Source organism: Bidens hawaiensis, unplaced genomic scaffold (genome assembly GCF_021521415.1).
Source record: "Bidens hawaiensis isolate Kalapana, Puna unplaced genomic scaffold, B.hawaiensis_p1.1 tig00025990_1, whole genome shotgun sequence".
Classification (NCBI taxonomy): domain Eukaryota; kingdom Viridiplantae; phylum Streptophyta; class Magnoliopsida; order Asterales; family Asteraceae; genus Bidens; species Bidens hawaiensis.
Genome location: NW_027494178.1, coordinates 294,424 through 305,121, shown reverse-complemented (window position 1 = coordinate 305,121; position 10,698 = coordinate 294,424). Strand labels below are relative to the sequence as shown.

The following is a 10,698-nucleotide window of genomic DNA, read 5'->3' as shown; positions in this document are numbered from 1 at the left end:
GTACTAATTAGCAAAGTTTTAATAAAACCGCGTCTACTTATGTGTACGAATTGGAATACGTCATGGCTATGTTTCGATCATTCATTCGATGTCTCAAACGTATGTATAAAAAGGGCTCGTTTGTTGCTTGCCACCTTGGACGGATGCATCCATAAACGTTATCATTGTAGATGGTCTTAGCTCATTAAGTATAGACCAAATAAACATTTTTTTATTACAATTCACATTTTTATGAATAGTAAAAAATAAATAATATTGTGAAATGCAAAGTGGTTGTATGTAACTAATAAAGGCTTGACATCAATGTTTCAGAAACTTAGTGGGGGCAATTCATAGTTTCATACAACTATATTTAGATGCAAGTTGATGGAGTCATTTACTTCTGTGAAATAAATCAAACTTTTTGTAACATGCATTCAAAATTTTAGGATCAAGTATTCACAAAACAGTAGTTGGATGATGTACAACGCGATGCAAGTTGTTGTGTTCAAAATTAGAAAGGAAGAAAAATCAGAGGTAATTAATACAAAAGGCACGTGAATACATACTACGAATTAGAAAGTATGTATCTTCATAAAAAACTGTTAAGAATCTCTAACTCTATTTTCTTGATCAACAAGTTAACTCAATAACACTAAAATAACCAGCACAAGATTCTTATATAACATGTAAAAACATTAAATAGCATACAAGAACAAGTTCATTCCGTTCCAAAGCTTTTGCAACTTCAGATGCAAATTAAACTCGCATCAAAACAAACACCCACTTTCACATCCACAACAACAAACCTTCAAAAACCACCACATCAGATTCCAAACTTTTCATAAAAACTCATATTTCTTCCACAACAACAAACCGTCACAACTGCCACATCATCACCTACCTTTACAATTAATAACTTTGTGAAACATCCCACATGGCATTTTGTTTAAAGTTTGATAGTACAAACCGAAGAAACTTTTAGCTACAACAATGAAGTTTGCATCTCCTCAAGTTTGTAGGTGACACATGTATCCAAACCTAGGTATTTGTTCCTTGTTATGGATGCTCTTAGACCATGTGTGGTTATAACTAAGCACACCCGGACATTTTACGTAATGTGGCGCTTAGTCAGCTTTTGGACATTTTGCAAAAAGTGGGCGTAGTGGGAAAAATATCCCAAAACGCCTCCCCCCCTATCGGCCTCTCTCTCACAAAACCCTCAAAACTTGTGCCACACTAGCGTTATGTACATAACGCTTGCCATAATGCCATCCATAATGCCTAGGGTGGTGTTCCCAGGCATTATGGCTCCAAAACGCTGCATAATGACATCCACTACAGATGGCCTTAGATTCAATGATAGAGATGAACACGAACAAAAAGGCGTTCATTCTTAGAATCCCATGTTTATTAATCTCCTGTCGGTTTTTATTTTTCTCAAATTATGCAAACTTAATTTATAAAGACGCTCACGTTAAAGGATCAGAGCTTTTTAAAAACTCAAAGTTTCCACGTGAGACGAATGATGATAGAGATTCTTGTAGTTAAAATCCATCCTCATTTCTAATTTACATGGTCACATGTGCACTGTTAAAGTTCGTCGCCTTTCAGTTGAATAGTAAGTGCATACACATGATAATTTCTACTTTACGTGTTCACAAGCGCACTGTTAAAGTTCGTTGCCTTTCGGTCGAATGATAAGAGGATTGACTACGACATATACAACATACACATGAACATTGACCAATGGAGATGTAGAATCTGTGTGCGAACAATTTAAAGTGTCATCTACCATAGTGTTCACGTAAATGATATCTTGAAAACAATGTGTATGTTTTTAAATCCCAACGACGGTATACTATAGAATCTTGACAATACAGAGTCTGGTCAAGTATATATGGAGTTTCTAAAATCCATATTAATTTATATGTTTATGAATTGTTGTTTTATTAAAAGAAATACCCATTGAACCCATAGATCCACCGTACTTAAGAAACAGTAGAGCTAAGATGTTCTACATATCAAGCGTAAAAACATTCATAACCGCAACATCTTCATCTTCCATTAGTAATGCTCTTAGAACACCAGTGTAGTGCCGTAAATATAATAAGTAACTCGACTTAAATTTGTTATATCATAGTCGATAATAATTTGTGGGTCAAGTTATTCTACAAAGGGTAATAAAAATAAGAAGTGTGAGAAGCCATAAATAATTGACATGTGTCAAGTGGGGACCAAAGGAAAAAGGGTATAAAGGTAATTGTACACATTTTCTCTCTTCACAATGCAAGACACATGTTAATACCTCTATCATTTTAAAACATTTATAACTTTTGCGTATGATATTTTAAAAAAAAATTTATCATAATAACAAGCGTTTTTTTTATCTTTAATATGAGTATGATTTTTGTTATATAAAATTTAAAACAAAAATCACGTCATTGCGTCTTTTCGCACACAATTGTGTCTTTTTTGTTATTGTGTCTTTTTGCACACCATTGTGTCTTTTCGCTTATCATTGTGTCTTTTTCGTCATTGTGTCTTTTCGCATACCATTGTGTCTTTTCGCTTATCATTGTGTCTTTTTTCGTCATTGTGTCTTTTCGCACACCACTGTGTCTTTTTGCTTATAATTGTGTTTTTTCGCTTATCATTGTGTCTTTTTTCGTCATGTGTCTTTTTGCACACCATTGTGTCTTTTCGCTTATCATTGTGTTTTTTTCGTCATTGTGTCTTTTCGCACACCATTGTGTCTTTTCGCTTATAATTGTGTTTTTTTCGTCATTGTGTTTTTTCAGTTTTCACACACAATTGTATCTTTTCGCATACCATTGTGTCTTTTCGCTTATCATTGTGTCTTTTTTCGTCGTTGTGTCTTTTTTCGTCATTGTGTCTTTTCGCACACCATTGTGTCTTTTTTCGCCATTATGTCTTTTCACACACCATTGTGTCTTTTCGCTTATCATTGTGTCTTTTTTTGTCATTGTGTTTTTTCGTTATTGTGTCTTTCAACTCATCATTATGTTTTTTTTAAATACTAATAACACCATTGTGTAATAATAATATGTAAAAATAATGATAAAATAACAACAAATTATCTAATACATAAAACACAATGATTAATACATGTTATACAATTACTTGAAACGTAAAACACAATGGTGAATATAAAACGTAAGACACAATGGTGAATACGTATAACACAATGGCCTAAAACGTAAGACACAATGGTAAATATATATAACACAATGACTTGAAACGTAAAACACAATGGAAACAACATATTACACAATGACACAATGAACAACAAAAAACACAATTAAAAAAACCATTAAAATTTTTTATTTTTATATAACAATATGATACTCATATTAAAGATTAAAAAACGCTTATTATTATGGTGAATTTTTTTTTAAAAAATAACGTCGTATGAAAAAGTTATGGACTTTTAAAATGATGAGGGAATTGACATGTGCCTTACATGTGGGGAGAGAAAGTCAACAATGGTGGGTTATTACCTTCATGCCCTCTCCATCAATTTTTATTTATTAAATTAATCTCAACCATTTAAATTTAAAATCAATAGACTGGATTCCTTCTCACCATTCTCATTTTTAATATCCTTTGTATTTTAACTTTTACCCTAATTATTACCCCTTAGGTTAGTCCAATTTTAATGAAACAGCACTTAATTTAAAAAAAAAAGATTATGGCATCTTATCTTGACAAATTTAACGGAAACAAGTCATTTTTCGAAATTTATTTTCACAAGTATTTAAACTTTAGATAACTTTTTTGTATTAGTTATAAACAAAATCAATTGGGAAAATATGTTTTCAATAAATTTCAAATGGGGCGGTTTGGATGGGAGGGTCCCTGCATTGACGGAGCCATAAAATTTTTTTCTGTCGGTTCAGTCGGTTCTTGGGTTTATATTATCCGCTGATACTTTTTTATGGTTGGGTTGGGACACATAATAAAAATGTAATATTACAACAAAAGTACATCGTCAACATTCAATAAAAAACAATAATATTTGAAATAAAAAAAATAAATATTATAATTGCTCTCCATAGGGACGTGAAATGAGAAATCAAAATTGATCGTCTTTCTTTTAAAAGAATCTACAATAAACCCTATGAACAATTTCAACACAAAATTCAAATTAGGGGGTGTTTGGGATTCCTTATTTAAGGTAAAAGGCCATTTTGTGATAAATCAAAAAGGTCTTATGACTTTTTAATAAGGAGTTTCCAAAAAAGTGTTTGGATTAACATAAGACAATAAGTTATTTTTTTAAAAGTGTTTGGTTTAACTTATTGATTTAAATGACCAAAAGGGACATAATTTAGCAATGGGAGAATGGAACTTGGAAGGGTGTAATGGGTATTCTAATTTTATAAGGAGATAAGTTAGCAAACTCCAACTTATTGAAAACCCTTATTTTGACTTGTTGATAAGGAGAAATGAAAAAGGCCTTATGGGTACCCAAACACTTTGTTAACACAAAAAGAACTTATTCAACCATCATAAGTTACAAGGAGAGGAAAATAAGGAATCCCAAACACACCCTTAATTAGCTAACTCAATAGCATCTAGCAACGTCTAAAAACATTTCACATAAACACATAATGTTATAAACTAGTGCAACTTCAAGAACATTACTACATTTATTCAACAAAAAAAGGAAAAACTAACCTTGATTAGTCTTGTGATTGCCGATTTGGATTGTGGATTTGCATTGAGGCAATGACTAGCCCAAGGAGGAATAGTCATGGTAGGTTGGCTGTGACTTGGCACAATCTAGTGAATTTTGTGAATATTATTATTTGGGCCATTTTTAATAGACTTCGGGCAATCCAGTAATTGATATCAATTGGGTCTTTTATTTATCAGTGGTTTGGATAATTTTAACAATATCGTTAATGATTTAATAAGAAGACTAGGTTAGTTACTCGTGTAGCAAACGAGCTAGAATAAGTAATTTTTTTAAATAATAACATAACGTGAAATTAAAAAAAAAATGTATCACATATATAAAGATATATTATACGGTAAAAAAAAGTACACATTACGCAATTTGGAAATAAAAAATTGTTAGAAAATTCATAATCCATAAATTATTTATTTGTTATTTTCTATATCAAAACTTAGTTGTAAATAGCTAATTTTTTAAACCAACTCGTGGATCAAAACTCATTCTAATCTTAAACTGTTTTAACATAAACAATGTTTAATATTTTAACCGGTTAAAGAAACCTACCCGTTTTGTATTGATTACTTATAAAAATCTAATATTGATAACTAATGCAATATATTTTATATTAAACAAATGAACATATTTATGATTGTATTAATTCTTTTAAATTAGAATGAAATTATTAAAAATTAAAAATGAAATATTAAAAAGAGAAATATACTTAACATAGTGATGACATGTGGCATTTATGAAGCTTTATTTATTAAATAGTATAGATTACTAAAATGTTAATAATCAATGGGTTCATTTAAAAAAAATAGCGGGTTTAGTCATCACAAAAAGATCGGATTCGTTTGTTAATACGGTATCATACATGCTAAATAAAATGAAAAAATTTTGGGTTCGGCCGAACCTGTACCCTAAAGGGTACCTCCGCCCTTGAGTCCATGGGTGCGCTCGGAGCTGATTCGTGGTGGCAAGCGTGGACAGGGTGGATATGCCCTAGGGCGTGCTTAGAGTTGAGTTTGGAACGATTGACGTGGTGTACTAAGTTGACCACTAACCAGAATGACTAAGAGAGTTGAGTAGAGACTTTCATTAAGAACTGCCACATTGGTTCAGATATATGAAAAAGAATTTAAAAAAAACATTTTTTATATATATAAAAAGGTAGTGTTTAGGTCACGACAAATTGTAAATAAGAAACAAGTCGTGCCGTTATACGAAATTTTTTGGGAATTGGTTCATGGTGGGTTGGATCTCGCCGAAAAGGGTTACAACAACCGGCAAAGAAACGTGGACTTGTGAAACCAGAGGGGTTTTGGTCTTTCTAAAAATAATTTAATAAGACAGGATATATTAATCATTTTATATTAACTTAATAAAAAAATTAATTATAATATTGGTGAATGACATGGACGAAAAGTGTAAAGTTAACTAACGGTATGAAAAATAGTCATAATACACCACATGATTGCACAATTAACTCTTTTTTATATATATAAAGAAAGTCAAGTTAGGTGACTATAAGAAGATAAAGGAGATTGTATGGTGGGCTAATATTTGTTTTGCCATGCTTTAAAGTTTAAACAAACATGGAGAAAAGAATATTGTGAGGGACAAAAGTCTTGGTATTTGGACCTTTCAATTTAATATGCTTACAATTATAGTCCTTTTATTAGGTCTTTTAAGAAACATTTAACAAATTAATTATTATTAATAAAAAAAATAGTTGTTTGATACCATAAAATGATTAGTCAAGACTAAGTCTAAGCAATGAGGACTGAGGTGGTGAAGTGATAAGGACAAATAAACAACAAGGGCGATTATTTATAATTTTATTATATATGTATTAAGTTGGACAGTTTTCATGTTTATGAAGGTCGGAGCTGAAGTTGTGTACACACAAGTTAGATAATAACAAATGAATGAAACAAATTTATGAAGGTAATTAAGAATAAAGATTAAATTAACAAATTGTAGCCCTTTTATTAGGTCTTTTGAGAAAGATTTTACAAATTATTAGAAAATAGGAGAGTTGTCAAATTGTCGCTTATGATAACACGATAAGAGAAATAATCTATATGATAAGACATGTTGATGCGATTAAATTATTCGTCATGACTAAGTCTAAGAGATTAGGATTAAGGTAGTGATCGAGGAGGTAAGGACAAAATAATGAAGGTGAATATTTGTAGTTTTATTGTTTAGACTTTGTATAGTGGGACCTCACCCACATTTCATTCGTTAAACTATTCTATAACCTAATTGTACGAAAGTCAAAAAGGGATGGAGCCCCCTTGGGTGCTAACTAGCGCAAGGGCAAAGGAGTGTAGGGAGCAGTTTCTTCCAATTAGTCACATTCATCCAAATATGTTTTTCTTATATTGAATAATAACTGTGTTGTTAGTTAAATCATTACGATTTTTTTTTGTTTTTTTGTAAAAATTAGTGAGAGTCTCATGCCTATGTGACAGTCGCATTTTCACTTTTGAGTTAAACCAGTCCACATATCTTATGTAGTAAGCTGGATACTTTCATATTGTTTAAGATTAATGAATATTAAGGTCGCGGTTAAAGTTGTGTCTAAGTAGGCAAGAGAATAACAAATGAATGAAACAAATTTACAAAGGTAATAAGAATAGTGATTAAAATAACAAACTGATGTCGGAAAGTAACAACTAACAAGTATTGACATTGAAAATAAGTCATTCGTTATATTCATGCTATTACGAAAGGGCATTTATTTGGTATAACACAACAATTATGTTGTACTAATATATGGTGCATGTTATTCACGTTTGTTATTCATCGTTAGATTAACAAGATTTTTTAAAGAATAATCTTAATTTTAACTCTAATATTATGTGGTTAATAACATAGGTGGAGCCAGAGGTGCACATTTCCGGTCAAAAGCCTAAAATGGTTCCGGTTAGACTGTCAGAACCGAACCAGAGTATGGTCAAAGTAGTCAAACACGGGTCATGGAGGAACCAGTTCAAGTTGAACCCAGTTTTGAGAGTTGTAAATCCCAAACCGGTTAGGGTCGATCCGAGACCAGATCGAGTAGTAACCAGTTTCCAATAAAATATCTAAAAAAAAGGTTAGGGGAGTAATTGCAAGATTAGTGAAAGTTCAAGGTGTTTAGCATGTGCACTTAGTGAATCAAGTAGTAGACTTTGTTCTTTCTTTCCACCACCATTTGTTTGTCTTCTTTCTCTCTCATCAAACATTCTTTGCATACAGATTCCATCAAAATCAAAACTTTACAACCCTCAAACATCTATTGCTAGGATTTGTTCATCTTCTAAATCCAAACATGGCTTCTGCCATCAATGAAGGTGTGTTTCTGTTTCTTTTAAACTTTTAAAATGTTTCTGCTTTAATATTATTACTTACTTTATTTGCATATTTCTAATTGTTATTATGGTACTTAGTCTAAAAAACATTAGATTGTGTGTACTAGCAATCACTTATTACTTAAATAGTTAAATCAGATTGATCTTGTACATACGGTTGAAAGTTAATCTTGAAACGAGTTAAAAAGAAAGTTGAAGGAGTTAAAGTGGCAAGTTTAATTTAGTTAGTTAGGATAGCTTAAATTCATCTGTTTAGTTATTGAATGTTGTGCAAGTTTATTAAATAAAAAAAAAGAGTCTTGATCTGGTGTTGGCAGTGTCGTAGAACTCGCTAGGCGCTAGTCGGGCTCTGGGATAGGTACTAACGACTAGTCGGGTTGGAATTTATATTTAAACTTTCAAATATATACCAAATTTTCAATTTTGACCGATTAGCGATTAATCGGCGACTAGTCGGTGGGGCGCCGACTAGCGATTAATCGACGCCTTGGCGCGATTTTTACAACCATGGGAGTCTGATTACAAAAACTATTTGTTCGAGTGTTGTTTCGGGGCCTGATTTCCGACAATTAATCTTCACCAGGAGACTTAGAAAAGGGGCTGATGACTCCAACAAAGCATAATCAAAACCCGAACCTGCTTTCGGAGCCATCGCCGTCTCCAACGGCTCCAGCACTGGTGCTTTCAAATTCGGGCAAGCGGATGGATCAAGCCGGGAAAAAGAAGTATGCCAAGCAAGTGACGGGTAGACATAACGATACCGAGCTCCATCTAGCGGCCCAACGAGGGGATCTGGCGGCTGTGAAGAAAATACTTGATGATATTAATTCACAAATGATGGGGACTTTAAGCGGGGCTGATTTTGATGCGGAAGTTGCTGAGATTCGGGCGTCTGTGGTTAACGAGGTTAACGAGTTAGGTGAAACCGCACTATACACTGCTGCTGAAAAAGGGCATCTTGAGGTTGTGAAGGAGCTGCTGAAATACTCGGATAAAGAAACGATCACCCGTAAAAGCCGGTTGGAATTCGACACTTTGCATATTGCTGCTAGTCAAGGACATGATGGTAAAGTTGTTGACTTTATTCTATTATCAGTTAATCAGTCATAAATAGTATTTATAATTTCTTAATAATACTTGCAGCCGTGGTCCAACTGCTACTCGATCATGATCCATCACTATGCCAAACAAGATCCCAACGAAACGCAACCCCTCTTATAACCGCAGCTACAAGAGGACACACTGCTGTTGTTAAAGAGCTGCTGTCAAAAAGACAGTAGTTTGTTGTATATTACAAAATCGAACGGAAAAAATTCGTTGCATTTTGCAGCTAGATCTGGACATGTTGAAATTGTGAAAGCTTTACTTGATAAAGATCAACTGCTTGCTAGAAGAACAGATAATAAAGGACAAACTGCATTACATATGGCTGTTAAAGGTGTTAGCAGTGAGGTTGTGAAACTACTGCTCGAGGCGGATGCAGCTATCGTTATGCTTCCAGACAAGTCCGGTTTTACCGCATTGCATGTTGCCACTAGAAAAAAACGAGCCGAGGTACACTTTATTCGATTGTGATTATTTAATAGTTTTATTTACATAATCTGTTTCTATATGTGTGACATCTTTTTTATTTTTTGTAGATAGTAAACGAGTTGCTTAGCCTTCCTGATACGAGTGCTAACGTGAATGCATTAACGAGAGATCACAAAACGGCTCTTGACATAGCTGAAACGCCTCCGTTATCTGAAGACTCGTCAGCTATAATAGCGTGTTTGACTCGTTGTGGTGCGGTTCGAGCAAACGAGCTGAACCAACCACGCGACGAGTTAAGAAACACGGTGACTCAGATTAAAAACGATGTGCACACACAACTGTTACAAACCAAGAAAAAGAACAAAAACGTTAGTGGAATCGCTAAAGAGCTCAGAAAACTTCATCGTGAAGGAATTAATAACGCCACAAACTCGGTAACCGTGGTGGGGTGCTTTTTGCAACTGTCGCGTTTGCTGCTATTTTTACAGTCCCTGGCGGTGATAATGACGATGGGTCCGCGGTGGTGGTGGACCGGGCTTCTTTTAAAATCTTTTTTGTGTTTAACGCGATTGCACTTTTCACTTCGTTGGCGGTTGTGGTGGTTCAAATTACATTGGTTAGAGGTGAGACGAAGGCTGAAAGACGGGTGGTTGAGGTGATTAATAAACTGATGTGGTTGGCTTCTGTGTGCACCTCGGTGGCGTTTATGGCTTCGTCTTATATTGTAGTCGGTAGAAAATACGAATGGGCTGCTGCATTGATCACGGCTGTGGGGGGTGTAATAATGGCAGGGGTTCTCGGAACCATGACTTATTATGTGTTCAAGTCGAAGAAAACTCGGCTAAAGAGGAAGAAGGAGAAGATTGCAAAGAGTGGGTCGAACACGTGGCATCCCAACTCTGAGTTCTCCAACTCGGAAGTCGACCGAATTTATGCGATATGAGGTAATATTGTTGTTGTTGTTGTTTATAGGTAGGTTTAGTCAACAATTGACCCTGAAATTATGAAGTCAAAATATCATATCTGTAGTTTTTTGGTCATGACCACGAAGCTGTAACTGGATGGATACTCATAGAAGAACATATTGACCCATACATGATTTCAATGAGTTGATAAATTGTATTA

The 10,698-nt window shown here is 33.8% G+C and overlaps 1 pseudogene across 1 annotated transcript; it reads left to right on the top strand.

Annotated features, from left to right (window-relative positions):
- The first annotated feature begins 7,720 nt into the window (after window positions 1-7,720).
- Window positions 7,721-10,698, top strand: LOC143572691 (ankyrin repeat-containing protein ITN1-like; annotated as a pseudogene). Its single transcript, XR_013142307.1, has 4 exons — window positions 7,721-8,022; window positions 8,624-9,106; window positions 9,184-9,594; window positions 9,681-10,698. The product of XR_013142307.1 is annotated as an ankyrin repeat-containing protein ITN1-like (transcript).